General features: G+C 37.2%; 1 pseudogene; it reads right to left on the reverse strand.

The window, feature by feature from the left end:
* Positions 1–4,750: 4,750 nt before the first annotated feature.
* On the reverse strand, positions 4,751–5,526 carry LOC136406555 (transcription factor BTF3 pseudogene; annotated as a pseudogene).
* Positions 5,527–17,351: the final 11,825 nt, after the last annotated feature.

Raw genomic sequence — 17,351 nt, forward strand, 5'->3', positions numbered from 1 at the left:
ACAGTCGGTAATGAAACAACAGAGCCAAGAACTGGTGGGCCATTAGCTTTAATCCTAGCTTGCACCCAGTGGGCAAGTAAAAACACACACTGGGCTTCAAAACCCACTCATTCAGTGCTCACAAAGCTACTGACTTATCCGAATTTTCTAAGATCAAAGTTTTCTAGCTCACTAGCCTTATTCACCTCTGTTCCCCATCTCTTTCTTTCTGCATAAACTCTGCACAAACTAGCTTCTCCTTCAGTATTCCTCCATCTTGGCTGCTTCTCCTGGCCTCCTCCACGTGGCCTTTCTCTGCTCTCCTCTCTAATGCTAATCTCAGGAACCAAGAGAGCAAGCTCTCAGTCTGCCCCACTTTATAGTGTAGAAATCAAAACCTTTAATCCAATATACAAAATAGGGAAGTCTCTAATACAAAGTCACTTATCTGAGGCATGATAGGATTCCTCATAAGAGTTCACCACCCACATCATGTAACAGTCAAGGGTGTGGGCAAAAGCTTATTCTTAAAACTAAGCCTTAGGCTATAATAACTTTGCCAGCTTACAACCTGTGTCCCACACACAATGTAAACTATAAGTGAGCAAACACATATATCATATTTACAAATTTATTTGATCAACACTCCTGCTCATTGTGACAGTTCTCAGACTGAAGTGGGAATTAAGTTACATTTGCAAGTAATATGAAGCAGTAATGGTGTCAATATGAACTTAGTGAAATTATGTTAACATGGTAAGGACATTTGAGACTGTAAGAATTTTATTTTGAATCCTGTTATATTGGTTAGAACTTTGTTCAATAATCTATTAAGTTTTGGTCACTTTATTGTATTAGGACACTTATTATAGTATTTGTTAACATTAGCTGTTTGAATTTTATTGTTTATTCTATATATTTTTCCAGTTTGCTTCAAAATCAGAACATAGTAATTCAAATGAGTAAATGCCACCCAAAACCAGTGTGGTTTTGGGGCCCTTGTTGCCAAAGGTTTATTCAGAACCAATTAGAAAAAGATTTTGCCAACAGAAAAGGGATAATTAGAAAAGCCAAACTTAGAATCTATTACAAAAGGCATAATATCTGAGTATTTAGTTTATGTCCAAATGAATATTAAGCAAAATAAGGAAATTATAAAAGGAAATGTAACTTCCCTAAGTACTGGCAGGATTTACAGGTTACTCAGTAAACTGTTCAAAAGACTGCCTGAGAGGCACTTCCAATATTACCAGAAGATCCAGTACATCACCCAAGGACTGACTCTCACATGGATGGCTCCACACACCATGATCCTGACAACACCCACTGCTGCCAAGGTAGAAGGATAGCATGCCCTACTCCAACCACAAACCAGAAGCTGGTTGGTCTACATACGGCAAATGTATGAAGAAACTCACTAAGGACTTTCTTTTAATTAGACTTTGGGAAAAGGGAAACTAGGGTGAAAAGAAAGTCAACTTAATTGTCACTAAAGTTTAAAAGTTTTAAATTAAGAGTTCTGACTAAAAGTAAATTATTATAAAAGCCAATTAGTTTTATGTAAGTTGCAAAAGGTCTGTGCAGTTTATAGGAAATTGATCAGTAACATTTGTTTCTTTAATGAACTGTATTGCTACCAATGCTGTCTGTTAAATATCTGTTACATGTTATAAGTTAATATCCCTCCACAACAACCTCATGCTTTTCAGTAAATTAAGTCAAAGATTTTACTTAGGATATAAAACCAGTGGGGAATGTAGTAAGGTACCAGAGAACTTTAAAACTTAGTATCGGCAACGCCATTTTAAAGGAAAAGTCAGGTTTTCTGTCCTGTCCTTTCTTTGGAAAATGGAGGAAAAAGAATAGAAGTCTCCTGATGTACAAGAAAACTAGGGTCATTTGGTTTTAAGTTCTCTGAAAGGATTAAGGTTATCTGAGGAACTCTCTTTCTCTTTCAATACGAGGAAAAATTTACATACCACCCTACACTGATATTAGCTCTCCCACCCTTCCTGGAATCCTAAGATTAACGTGTACCTCTAGGCAAAAGAGGAGAGATAGATACTGAAAGGATTTGTGAATGTCTTTGATTGTATTACCTTGAAAGTTTTAATGTTTTTTGTAAATCCCCTAGACCAAGGGTAGTCAACCTTTTTAACCTTTTTATACCCACCACCCACTTTTGTATCTGTGTTTGTAGTAAAATTTTCTAACTGCCCACCAGTTCCACAGTAATGGTGATTTATAAAGTAGGGAAGTAACTTTATAAAATTTATAAAGCAGAGTTATAGCAAGTTAAAATATAAATAATAATTACTTACCAAATACTTTATGTCAGATTTTCGCTAAGTTTGGCAGAATAAATCTTTATAAAACAACTTACTATAGTTAAATCTATCTTTTTATTTATACCTTGGTTGCTCTGTTACTGCCCACCATGAAAGCTGGAATACCCACTAGTGGCCGGTAGACCAATGTTAATCTTATTTCCTTCCATTACTTGAAATTGTCAACCCTTACATTATAACAATCTCAACAATTATAAATTTTTTCAGAAAGCATTCATTCAGAACAAAAGCATTTATTTTAAAACTGTCATTCACTTTGCAGTCTATGAAAACTTATCATTATAATTAGGAATTACCACTGTATAATTTTGATTAGTGATCTATAAAATAAACTGTAGAAATATGAAATATCCAAATCAAGGCACAGACTGAATATAAGTCATGTTAGCAATGTAGTATTATGGTAAATATTTAAAAGAGGTTTATTGCATAGTTATTTTTAGCATTTGTCTTAATTATTTTTAAAATTTTAATAAATAATGCATCCTGCATATTTCCACTTGGTTTAGGAGGTAAATAGGCATTAACTTCTTTTTCAGATGATAACAAAAACTTGAAATTAATTTTCCCCTGGCTTTGCAATATATCTTTGAGTCCTTGATCCTTGCATAATATACCAGCTCTATTCTCCATTTTTAAAAAGTAAGAAACATCAAACAAGCCAAGCTTATGCTGAGAAGTTCATCAAGCACTTGAATTTAGTACATTAACTTGTCTTCCTCTTTTTCTACTCAAATAAATGCCAGTTTCTGATGACAAATGTAGGAACTGACGATTCAAGTGACCATCTCAGAAGCCTATGAAGTCAACATCCCAGAGTGAAGCATCACTCCCAAGGTTCTGGATGCTTGAGTTAGTAAACAGAGCTTCTCCTTTTAACCTGTGAAATAGTTCAGCAGGAAAGGCACAGACTTCAGAGCCATTCATATGGCCCTGGTTCAAATCCTGTTTCTGCTACTTTATGCACTGTGACTTCTGTGGTCGCAAACTCTGTATCTGCAAAATGTGATTATTTCTTATCTGCAGAATGTAATTATCAACATCTAGCTCTGAGAATGTTATGAGGATTACATAATATATCTGGTAGGGTAGAGGTAGGGACGAGAGGTATTCAATAAACATAAACGATCATTATTGCATATCCCCAGAAACTATAAGCATCATTGCATTTTCTTCCAGCAAATAAAAAGTTATTAAAATTCTTTTTAAGAATATTTACTTTTGTAAAATTCTATTTCTTTTAAAAATTTTTTTAAATGTTATTTATTTATTTTTAGAGAAAGAGGAGAAAGAGAGAGAGAGAGAAGTGGGGGAGGAGCAGGAAGCATCAATGCCCATATGTGCCTTAACCAGGCAAGCCCCGGGTTTTGAACTGGTGACCTCAGTGTTCCAGGTCGAAGTTTTATCCACTGTGCCATCACAGGCCAGGTTAAAATTCTATTTCTTAACACTTTGTGAACCAATAACTAATATTTATTGAATGTCTATACTGTATGAGGGATGGGGCTGGGCACCTAGAATACGGCAATGAACAGACTTGCTTTCGTGCATTTTCCAGGTAATGAAACCCATCCATCCACTTTGCTCATTTCTCTGTTTCAGCAGAAAGCAGCATAAACTCTCCAAGTCTAAAAATCACAGAAAATATATTGCCTTTTAGATGGAAAAAGCCTAGACTTACTGAATGCTACCTATAATAAGCATTTATATATTAATTAAACTAAACCTCACAATAACCCTATGAAGCAGCTACTGTTATTATTGACATTTTACAGACAAGGAAATCGAGACACCAAGAGATAAAGCAGCTTGTTCACATTGCACAGTGACTGGATTATGGACCCAGAAACTGGGCCACAGAGCCCCTTCTCTCAGCTGCCACACTGTGCTGCTGCGCGCAGATGAAGTGAGGCATGTTGTGCCAGGTCCCATGAATGTGGTTTGGACAATGTCCATAGGCTCCAGAAAGGAATCCTATCTCCAAATCAGTTGCTTCTAGACTTAAAACTCTCTAAGATGGGGGAAGTTGGCAATGGGTCTCCTTTGTACCTTTTGAGGAGGGTTCAAAGTGCAAAGAGCATGCACCTTAAGATATGCCAGATTGTCCTGAAAACTCCTAGTGCCTTCCTTGAGAGGTTCCTTTTATTAACAAAGAGTGGGTTAAATGAATGTGGGGTTTTTTTAAAAAGCTTTGTTTCAAAGTTTATTCCCAGGCTTCTTTAGCTTAATTACCTACAAAGAACGATTTGTATATAAACAAAAACTGAAGAGATCTGCAGTGTTCAATGTCCAAGGGGCTTGGGCTTAAAAATATTGGAGATCTAGATTTTATCAGATTCATGAACAAAATTTGGCAAAGCAGTCAGAATGTAAACTAGCAGTCCCTGGTAACTTCTTTAAGTTTCTCATCTTCATAAGTTGATTCAATCCAGTTGAATCATTCTTGGGAATGACTCAACTTCATTCTTGGGAGCCTCACCACAATTCTGCGCAAGATCTGGAACTTCATCATCATCCTCCTTTCCGGGAGCAAGTAGTGCTTTTCCATTCACAGATGGTTTGGGCAGAGCTTCAGCCAGTCTCCTTCAAGCAGTTAGACTGCATGTCCTATGCTGGTTTGAGATGCTGGGCAGCATTTCTGTCTGCTGCTTCATCTCAGCACAGTTAAGTGGATCATTGTTCCTTTGTTTGTGAACATATTCACTTGTTCATTACCAGAAATATTGTTTACCCTTAACTTCATTAGGGAGAGTTGAAATTTTTGTCTTCTGCCATAGCTGTTCTGTGAACCACCTTAGTTCCTCCTGTGGACAGCTCCTTTCCCACCAATATGCACCTGTGCCTGCAGTTGGGCGAGTTTCTTTTGGCTCATGATCATTTCTTTGATCTTGTTGGAGAGAAAACGGGGTCTTGCAGGGGGACTAGGTTTGGTGCTCCATGGATCTTGGGGAGACCAGCTGGGAATCAAATGAATGGTTCTTTACAGAGGATATTAGAAGACAGCAGTAATGGAGCCTCCCTACTGTGGGCTTAATACATAAATTATGTTCTGCAGTTGAGGGTTTGGGGGTGTTTGAGTGGGAGATCATACAAGAAAGGAGAATCAGGATCCAGAAGGATTAAATCAGAATCCAAGCAGGGACCCAAAAAAGAATGAACATGAAGAGGAGAATCATCACTACCCATGTACCGAACCCATGTACCGAACTATGCATCAACCCTGTCAGTGACTGTCATGCCCATGGCTCCCTAGACACCAAGGCCACACATTCTACAATGTAGCATGATGTGCTGGCTGTAGATGGCTGAACCAGTGCCAAACACCCAACTCCACAAGCTTTCTAAGCTGGTCAGCAGTTCTCCAGGGTCTGGTGAGAAAGCTCTGTGGGAAAGAGAACGCCACATGAAATAGCAATTGCCACTCCTCTTACAGAGTATGTACATAATCCACTTAATGTTTAATGGCCATTTCACTATTGGTAAACATTTAGCTCATTTACAACTTAATATTACTATTATCAAAATTCTGTTTAGAACACTCGTATACATGTCTCCCCTTACATAAGTGCCTCCATTTCTCTTGGAATATACCCAGGAATGGGATGGTGTATGATGAGGTGTGTGTAGCTCCAATTTTATTACAAAATGTGAACTGTTTTTCCAAAGTAATTATCCTAATTTCTACTCCCATCAGCAATGTATGAGAGATCTCATTACTTTATATCCCAGCCAATGCTCGTTATGTTCAAATTGTTAATTTTACCACTCAGGTATGTGTGCTGGAATCTGAACATGATTTTGGCTTGTACTTCCACATTATAAATGACCTTGTGCGTGGTGGCATGTATTTATTAGTTGTTTGCATTTCCTTTTTGTAAAGTGTTCATTCGAGTCTTTCACACATTCTTAAATTGGGTTGTCTGTCTTTTTCTAATTGACTTGTGAATGCAGTTCCTTTGTTGATTTGTGTTAATATCATCTCATTCTGTTGCTTGTGTTTTCACATCTTTTTATGAGTTTAATTACTTAATTTTAATGTCTTATATTTCCTTTTATATTTTAAAACTTTGCCTAATGTCATAAAGATATTTGTAATCATATGAACAATTTAAATGTTTTCTTTTCACATTTAAGTGATAACCGAGTTTGAGATGATTTTTGTGTGATGGTGTAAGGCAGGGGCTGAGGTTCATTCTTTTCCCACTTAGATACCTAATTATTCCAACACCACTTAATGAGAAGGTCATTATTTCCTCAATTGTTCTGCAATATCTGATTTGTCATAAATCATATCAATATATGCATGAGTCCATTTTGGGTACCTCTATTCTTTACCATGGGTCTGTTTATTTGCATCAATACCACACAGTCATGATTGATATAGTTTCACATTGTCTTGATATTTGGTAGAACAAATCCTCTCTCTTTGTTACTCTTCTTCAAAAGTGTCTTAAATACTATGAGGATTTTTGCACTTTTTCATAAATTTTAATATCAACTGATCAATTAAAAACTTAGAGATTTTTATTGGGTTTACATGAAGCATGTAAATTGGTTTGGGAAAAACTTAAAACCTTAGTATTTTGACTCTTTCAATCCATGGATATGGCATATCACTCCATTTATTTAGGTCTTCCTTAATTTCTCCTAATAAAGTTTTATACTTTTCTCATAAAATTTTTGTATATTTTGCTAGATTTTTACTAAAGTAAAAAAATAGTGTGAGTTATCAAATCAGTTATAATATCTTTATTTATTGAGCCCCTAATGTTTTTCAACTATCATATTAGCCATTTAAAGCATATTATGTGTTTTCATCCTCACAACAACCTTGTTAGATACTCCTATTATATCCATTTTATTTATGAACATACTGATGCTCAAAAGGGTTAAATACTTCACCCAAGGTCTCAGAGTTAATAAGTAGCCATGTCAGAATTCGAACCCAGGCCAATCTGATTACCAAATTCTGCTACATGGCTTCAGTGGGAGTCCTGCACTGAGGGAATTGAAAGCACGCCAGATATGCTTTGGTGAGAATGAGGCAAGAAAGATGGGTAATATGGGACACTGGCTTGGTAGGGGGCAAGGAGGGGAAGGATCCCAAACACTCAAGAAACTACAGGAAGATGCTTGGGTGAGCAATGATGGCATCACATAAAGAGAGAGGTGCTAAAAACAAACATCTCTCAAGTCCTTTTTATTCAGGCAAAGAGGAGTCAGTCAAATAGTCTGGGAGTTTTGCTTTAGTGACAGCACCCCTGATAATCAGAGGCCATATTAGCAGTTTACTTACTCAGTTGCTACTGTGTGTGTGTGTGTGTGTGTGTGTGTGTGTGTGTGTGTGTGTGTGTGACAGAGAGAAAGAGAGAGGGACAGATAAGGACAGACAGACAGAAAAGGAGAGACATGAGAAACATTTTTGTTGTGGCACCTTAGTTGTTCATTGATTGCTTTCTTATATGTGCCTTGACTTGGGGGAGGGGTGGCTACAGCAGAGTGAGTGTCCCCTTGCTCAAACCAGAGACCTTGGATTCCAGCCAGTGACCTTGGGCTTCAAGCCAGCAACCTTCAGGCTCAAGCCAGCGACCACGGGCTCATGTCTATGACCCCACACTCAAGCCAGAGATCCCATGCTCATGCTGGTAAGCCCACAATCAAGCTGGATGAGCCCTCGTTCAAGCCAGTGACCTTGGTGTTTCAAACCTGGGTCCTCTGCATCCCAGTCCGACATTCTATCCACTGCACCACTACCTGGTTAGGCCTCACTTGCTATTTTTAAATGGAGTTTTATTACCCAGTTTTTCAGTCTCTCAATTGGTATCTCCCCTTTGGTTTTTAATCATGTTGTATTTCCTCTAAGGCTATGGCTCAAGCCAATTTTAAGGCTAATTTTGATAGAACTCATCTATGTATATTGAGTGCACAGAACACATGAGATCATGCCATTCATACAGAAGATTTTATGAACAAAAAGCCTTTGCTATAGTTCCTAACCATCAATCTGCATTTTTTCCAAACAGTTAAGATTGCAACTGGCCAAGAACTTTAAAACGATAGTACAGATTGTCCAAGATTCTCAATGTCTGACACTAGACTTCAAAATGATGCTGTTTGATAGTGTTACTCATTCTGCCTCTTGAATTCTTTAGAAAATGCATGCTGCATTGTAGCTGATTTTGAATAGAGATATCTGCAAGGTAAGCAACCATTAAATGCAGCTTTGGTAAAATAGGCCTTCCTCCATTGTTCAGTTCATAATAATTGCAATAGCTCAGAATGCTAATATAGAACCAATTAGGTAGAAAAATATGAAAGAAACAAGCGATTCCTCAGCTACCATACCTTGCTTAGAAGTAAAGCAAGGATTATTTTTCTTTTAGTTTATCACCTTACATAAATTAAGGGTCTAATAAAATACAGACATCAAAAATAAAATGTAGAAGAAAACCCTAACTTAGCATAGGTTTAGACAGTACTGGAAACTTCAAGAAATTAAAGTCCCCTAAGATATTGCAAGACGAGGCTTGATTTGTTTTATTAACTCAAGAACTTTGACACAATATTTAACACAGTATAAATCTGTTTCAGAAAAAAATTGTAGTACACACACATATATATATATATGTCTAGTATACATACAAAAAATTTTAAATAAAATAAATTAATATATAAAATTTTATATTTAATGTGTATTTTATTTCATGGTAAGTTTATGTTATCTGAGATAAATGTTAAGAAACAACATAGTAAATTTGAGCATTAACTTACTTTGTAAATTACTTAATTGTTTCAAAGTAAAGCAATCCTTTCCTACCATTTTGGTCAATTTTAGTTCTTCTTTTGTGAACCATACTTAATCTGACTTGTTAAGTGTTATATTCCTATTTTAGGAAATTTCTTAGATTCTTTCGATTGTCCTTTCCGTATCTCTTCAACTGTAAACTAGTCCCATCTTGTAAAATTTTTAACAAATATTTTTTTTTTAATAAATTGTTTGGAAATTGGAAAAACATTTTTTGCAAAAATAATGTTTTCATGATTGTTAGGTCCTTAGGCCAGTTCACAAAAACAAACAAACAAAATATAGATATATATATTTCTCAGAAATCATTGCAGTAGTTTAGCTCCAATAACACTTTATTTCTTCATTTCTTACAATTATATCATGGGAAATCATTTCATTTCAAGCTGAGATGTCAGAAATGTGTTTCATTCCTGTGCGTGATAGCTCTTCCACCTACTCCTCATTTGGGGTCTCCTACCAGTGAGGAGACCCTCTCCAACCTGGACACTTACATTGGCTTCTGTGGGCTAGTGTAGGGGCTCCAGCAGGCAGGGCTAATGATGGAACTGGTGGAAATGAGGAAAATGATGCAGTGTTTTGGGTGGAAGTTGGGGGCAGGTACAGAGTTTCAGGGTCAATCTTTTGAGTCAAGGTTGTCTTTCGATATTATGACTTAGCTCAAACTTTTCCTTCATCTGTCAGTGTTTTGCTTTTGATATGGTACAGAAGCAGTAGCCCACCAGTCTCTCTTTTCCTTGCCACTACCTGTTGTTCTACCCAAGATGGTATTCCCCCAACTAAATCTGATCACTCTCCCTGCTTCTTCCCTTTAGTCCTCAAGCAAGAACACAGCCCCTTGAATTTTAAGGGTTTGAACCACAGGTGATGGTTAGGAAGTCCATGGGTGGTAAAGTGATTCTTTTCTAGTTGTCCCCTACTTTCCCTAAACACATAAGGGAAGATCAGGGCACACGTATGCTAATGATGAATCTTCCACTTAAAGGGACACAGTAAGAGTTCTCACATCTCACAGGGTCTAAAACAAAAGCTTTCTGGGGCATATTATCAATGAAGGAGCTAATAACTGCCCCCTCACAGGAATGTATGGAGAAAGAATTAAGCTAAGGTAGATAAAACTGCTCAGCATGGAGCTTGGCACAGAATAGGTCTTCAATAAATGATCATGTGTTTTCCGCTTGTGAGCCTTTCAAAGTTTGGTCAAAAGGGAGCAGCTACTTTCACAAAGCCAACAATCATTTGGCAGGTTTAAACTGAAAATTAATATACCACTATGTATTCTGCAAATCCTGAGAACAGAGGTTATCAAATAGCAGATCCATTAAATTAATTACACTTGACATCTCTAACAAGTAAGCACAGATGGCAATTTGTAGTCAATGGCAATCTCAGATCAAACTATTTTAGCATCAAAATTTGACTTATTATGAATTCATCTTCTCAGTTTGGGTTTTTTTCTGTAAAAATATTTGTTCATGAGTTATTTGAACACAAATAAACCTTGTAACTAAAGAGCAATTTTTGTAGTTCACAGTACAACAAAAAGTAAGTTCATTTTTGCCATAAAAGTTTTCGTTTTAGGAATGAAGATTATAATATAAGAAAATTATAATATAAACAATGTTGTCAACTCATATTTTTCATGCCATTACTCTTGGTTTTATGTTAGAGTAGGAACATAATGATGCTATTTCAGAGGGAATTCACATGAGAGTTAGAAATTCTGGTTTGTAAAATTTCTCAGCAAGTTTTGATCACTGGACAATGGAAAACCTCTTTGAAGGGATATGATTAAAAAAAAAGGGGGTGTGGTTTGGGTTGAGAGGCAACAAGCAAAAATGAAACAAATATGGTCGTTAATGCCAGGCTGTTTGGGGTGGAATCCCAGCTTATTACTCAACAGCTCCATGATATTGGGCAGTTTCAACTCTGCAGATTTTAATTTCTTCATCTGTAATGGGGGAATGTGTGCATCATAGGCTATCGTGGGGATTAAGTGAAGAAATCCATGTGCTTTTGCAGCTTCTAGCACTTGGTAACAGTGTTAGTTCTTTAGATAAAGAAATATATATAGCATTTGTAAAGTACTTTATTTTTAATTAGAAAATTTTAATGTGTACTGTATTCCAGGGACTGTGCTAAACACTTTACAAATATCAATTCATTTAATTCTCATAACAACTTGTGAAAATTGTTACTATTGTCTGTCTTTTACAGTTGAAGAAACTGAGGCATGGAGAGTTAACAACTTATCCAGTGGACTGGGTAAGTTGTGGGGCTGGGTATAAACTCTGGCTGTTTGGTTTATACTTAAGTCCTACATATGCTGTCTTTCAAAAAAATAAAAGGTTCAATAACATTTTTTGTTGTCAGAATTTCATCACGAAGGGTGAAATATAATATAGAAGATATAAAAGGGTTGTTTATATTAAAATATTAAAATTAAATAATATTAAATACATTCCCAAAAGATTTGCTTGAAGAGCCTGTGGGACAAAAGGAGAAGGTGAAGTACCCAGACGGAGACGGAGACGGCGACGGGCGGAGTGTGTGGAGGACCCCGAGAGTTCGGGAAGTACGGGGCGGGAACGGGAAGGACGATGAGAGAGTGTGTGAAGTACGGTGATGGAGGCGTCAGGCAATGGGGCAGAAGAGAAAAAACGCCAGGACAAGGGGACATCCCATACCAGGCTCGTCACAACCAAAACAGCGCCTCCCACCCTCTCGCAAGAACTTGTTATGGCAGAGCTTGTCCGAACCTGTAGAAAACAAGGTGCTAACCGTCACTGCTCCTCCTGAGTTAAGATTTCCTTAAAAGAAAACATTCTGTCCTGATAGAGCTTTGGTTGTCTAGGTTTATTAATTGAGTTACCACTCTGTTGAGAAGAGAAGAAAAACAAACAAACACCTGAGCTGTCTAGTGGACGTCCTGGTCTCTCTTCAGAATGAAGGACGTCCCCCAGGTACTGGGCACTCTGCTGAGGAGACCTCAGCTGTCAGGCCCCTTCCAGAACTGCCTCAGTTGAAGAGCCACCTCACCCTTCAGGGCAGACCCATCTAATGACTGGCCTATGCTAAGGTATTAGGGGACAGTCCTCTGGCTCCGACAACACTGAGGGACCATCCCAGCATCAGGGCTTTTCATTGGGGTGGCCTTCAGTGAGACTGCATCTCTGCCCAGCTTCTCCTGTGCCCAGACCTTTTGCTGTCTCCTCACTTCCACAGGCGTTAATGGCAAATGCACTAATAAGCATTCAGCAAAACTAAGAGTCCGTTCCCAGGAAGCCCAACTTGCAACAAGTTAATATATATGTATATATTAATTCCAAGTTCCAGTAATCTTAGCTTTAGCAGATTTTTAGTTATCTCCCTTAGGCTGGGTGTTCTTGAAGCAACTGATTAACTTGACTATGTAGAAGTGACAGCAGAAGCAGCCTTGGCTTAGGTCACACTGGGTAGTCCTCACTGATAGAGGTATTTAATGCCATGCTTGAAGACACAGACATGATACCATAGTCATTACTGTCTCTGGGTTGGAGAATTCTCTAAATGTTGAAAGTACTTAAAATATTTTTATTGGAAGGAAAGCTGGTATTGTTTCTCAATAATACTAGGCATAGTAAAAATTGGGCATATGAAGAAAGACTTTTTTTAGTTAAATGGTGTGTGTGTGTGTGTGTGTGTGTGTGTGTGTGTGTGTGTGTGACTTATATTGTTTTAGGAGGCCAAGTGTTGCCTGGCCTGTAGTGGTGCAGTGGATAAAGTGTCAACCTGAAACGCTGAGGTTACTGGTTCACAACCCCAGGTTTGCCTAGACAAGGCACATATGGGAGTTGATGCTTCCTGTCCTCCTCTCTCTCTCTCTCTCTTTCTAAAATGAATAAAAATAAAATCTTAAGAAAAAGGAGGCAAAGGGCTGTGTACATGGACTTTTTAAGCGTATCTTTGAAACAAGGCTGACCAAATTTCAAGTTTTCACATTTTTGTGGGTTCAGTGACAAAACAGAGTGATGTTATTTTAAGAAGTGATTAAAAGCAACTTTTATTAGCCCAAAATTTAATTGAGATTTTTTTTCTTTTGTCAATTGTTCTCTGACAAGTGAACTCATTTCCAAGTACCTCAGACTAAATAGGATTTTAAGAAGCCCATGAATATTGTTCCAGATAATGATTTAACAAGGGGACAGTATAGTCCTGCAGATTAGAAAGACCCCTTCAGATGTAACATGTCACAGCCTGCTAGTAGGGCCTACAGCCCAGCAAGGTGCTGTGAGGAAGCTGGGGTGAGGCCCTGGACCAAGAACTCAAGCATGTGAAAGCCTGGTGCATTTCCCTCTTCTAAGGTCAGCCGAAAGACATGCGATCTCTTTTAAAATTCAGGTTGCTCCTCTATTGACAGCAGAGCCGTCCTGTACTCTACCCGTCACCTTTTCCATTTGGAAGCTTGTTATGTATGCAAAAGCAACAATGAAAAGTGATGCTTGCATCTTTCTTGGTGCAGGCTTGGCCAGCTTTAGAGGGCCACAGTCTAACTGGAATGGTTCTTACTAATGATTTAACAATAGGGTGTGGGAAGGCATATAAGACATGAAATGCAATATTCACATTCAAATATAGTGCCATAGCTTGTGACACATGTAAATTTCTTTCTTGTTCAATAGGTCTAAGGAAATTAGTACATAAAAACTTTAAAACCTTAACACTGATTGTAGGATACTCAAAAGTAGTGCTTTTCCATTTAAAAAAGAATTATATATGTGACTGTATGGCCAGTAGCCACGGCCACATCATAACCGCCTGGCCCGTGCAGGTTCACATTTGATTCGGACAGACGGTAATGAAACAACAAAGCCAAGAACTGGTGGGCCATTACCTTTTAATCCTAGCTTGTAACCAGCGAGCAAGAAATACACACAGTGGCAAAACACTTCCCTTTCCATTCAGGGCTCCCAAAGCCACTGACTCATCTGAGTTTTCCTAGAATCAAAGGTTTCTACCTCACCAGCCTTATTCACATCTGTTCCCCATCTTCTTCTCTCTGTACAAACTGGCTTCTCCTTCAGCACTCCTCCATCTTGGCTGTTTCTCATCTGCAATGCTAATTTCAGGAACTGAGAGAGAGAAAGCCCCTGGTCTGTCTCATTTTATAGTATAGAAATCAAAACCTTTAAGCCAATATACAAATAAGGAGGTCTCTGATACAAAATCACCTATCTGAGGCATAAATGGGATTCCTCATGAGAGTGCATCACCCCACATCATGAAACAGTTCAGGGTGTAGGGAAAAGCTTAGTTGTGAAAAGATCTTAGTATTAAAAGGGCGGGAAAGGCTTAGTCTTAAAACTAAGCCTTAGGCTATAATGACTTTGCCGGTTTACAGCCTGTCTCCCACACCCAATGCAAACTATAAGCGAGCAAACATATATATCATATTTATAAACTTATTTGACCTACAGTGACATTCTTTAAAAAACAACAACTCTGACACACTAAATGTCTTATAAAAATAAATATGGGTTGAATATACAATTTTCAAAGATCCCTTCCCTTCTCTTGCATTTTGTGGGGAAGGCCAATGGCCACAGGACACCCTCTCCAATGGCAGATAGTACCACGAAGAGGGGAGGAAGAGAGCTAGTCAGATTATTTGCCAGGCTTTTAGAAGTGGCCTAGGGCTGAACATATGCATATTTATACAAATTTACCACTGCTGAAAAACCCAGAATTTTCTTTCAGAGGCTTGAATTTACAATAACATTAACATTCTCAAAATCTCTCTGGTAAAGACACCACATTTGAAAATCTTAAACTTGTCTCTTTCTTTCCATTTTCATTCTCTGCATTTCCCTAAGGACAGTATGTGAAATATAAAAAGTATTAGCCAATAAAAATCTTCCATACTCAAGTACAATTGAGAGACAGCGGGCACAGAGTGCCTACAGAATACTGCTGTGCATTGTGGCCCTCCCAGTGAGAGCTGAAAATGCACTATCTCCCAAACTTTTTGGACCATTTAATTTTTTTTTTTTAGGGAACAACTTGTGGGATTAGTGGCCCAAAATATTTATCTTGTAAAATGTTATAATCATTTGGAAAATCTTATTTTAAAATCTTACATTTGTTTCCTAAATTGCTCACTTTGTATTCATATTTTAAAATTTTTGGTACATGTACTTTAGATATGTATTTTTTATTTGATAACATGTTTGTAAATATTAAAGATATCCAATTAATACGCTGGGCATTCTTACTCTTAACTAACCCAGCATTTAAAAACTGTACAGTTTTTGTGTGTTGAAACACAATATTCATTAGAGTTTCTAGAAATTTTAGTACCAGGTTTCAGGTAGATAATAGGCAATATTATCATAGTTTTAAGGCCTGAGTCAAAGACACCCAGTTAGACAACAAATTAGTTAATTTTTACTAACATTCCATCACTACAATGGAAAGAAATGCTCAGTTGCTTGCTCTTGGAGCCAAAATGCATTCCATTTGATGAAACACCTTCTGATCTGTGGACTCTGATAATGCCAATCAAACTCCAGCAGCCAACTTTGATAACCTGCTGGAGAGTTAAGCAGCTTTAACTTAAAAAGGATCAGAAACAATTACAAGATCAAATGAGGTGCTATTGACATGGCAGGAAGACATGCATGAAGAAGTGAGTGTGCATTAATCAACCCACAAAGGCAGCAAGATTCTCCCTAACCACACATAATAAAAACTAATAGACATATAATTTCAAACAAGAAAACATCTAGGGTGCAGAAATCACTTAGCAAATCTCTGCCATAGTTTCATAATCCTTAAAATGAGAGCAATAATACTGATGTTGAGCAGGCTCATAAAAATTAAGGATAATATATGTTGAATACCTAGCATAGTGGTTGGTACATATTAAGCACTCAATAAATAGAACTATTTATTATTGAAACATAAAACATGAGTGACAGAAACACCATCAAACTTTTAGTAATTTGCTAAAATTGTCAACAATCTTAAGACTTCTTTCAAGATGTTATTAAACAACAAGCACTAGCAACTAGTCCAGTGGTTCTCAAACTTTTTGAAGTCGGAGCGCATTTAAAATCCTACAAATAATTGTAGGTGCACTATATACAAATTTCTGAGAAACATGTTATAATAATCAAGTCAAATATTAAAGAAAAAAATATAAAGTCCAAGAGTGCTTTTATGGTAATTAAATGAAATAAATACAACAAAATTAAATTTATTCTGACATTAAAAAACATTTATGTTACATTTTTTGAGTTATGCTTTTGAGAATTCATAAAAAAAGACTTTAAAAAATAAAAAAACTACAAAAATTTATCTTTTTATATACATAGATACATTCTTAGTAAAATTTAATAAATTTGTCAGGTCCCAGCACAAATGTGTTAGGTTTTTTTATTCTTGGTGTTTATGAAAAACATGAGCCTGATGTGTCCCAGCAATTTCTTCAATGTTTGGGCATATATTGAAAGGCAAACTCTCATTTCATCATCAATATATTGAAGAATTCCTCTCTTTTTACTCTTAATTGTGTTGAGTGCAGAAAACCCCCACTATCATCTTAACTTTACACCAAACAAAGGATAGAAGAAACTTGCCTCCAGTCTTTCTGGGAACACGGGGGGTAGTGTAAACAATCCAGCACCACAGCTTAACAGCCTTTTGCAACCTAATCAGGCAAGTGAAGTGGGGATTTGGGCAGACTGCCAGCTTACAGCCAATTCTGCACACCTCTGTCCCCCCAAAATCTAAACTCCAAAAACCCTGTTGGTTTTTTGGTCCCCAACAGGCACATATTTCTCTGGAATACCATAGGGCGCACCTGGAAATCTTCTAGGGTGCACCAGTGCACCCTAGTGCACACTTTGAGAACCACTGAACTAGTCAATGAAAACAACAGACATTCCTAAAAGGAAAGGAACAAAGGAAGTAAATTACAGGAATTTTAACAATCAGTAGAATTATTTTTTCCAAGGAGAACTCAAAGTTTTTACTGTCAATTTTGTTGTCTATATAAGGAATAATAGTTGTTAAAGTTTCCCAACCAACTGATGATAAGGTATTAAGATATCCACCAAGTAGTAAAACAAAGTAAATTTGCAAAGATTTGTTCCTGAATCACAAATTCCCTTTGAAGGAACCAGCATGAAAAATCTCAAGCCAAAGCAGTAGGTAAAGCATCGTGGTTTCAGATATGCCGA

Source organism: Saccopteryx leptura, chromosome 5 (genome assembly GCF_036850995.1).
Source record: "Saccopteryx leptura isolate mSacLep1 chromosome 5, mSacLep1_pri_phased_curated, whole genome shotgun sequence".
NCBI classification, from domain to species: Eukaryota; Metazoa; Chordata; class Mammalia; order Chiroptera; family Emballonuridae; genus Saccopteryx; species Saccopteryx leptura.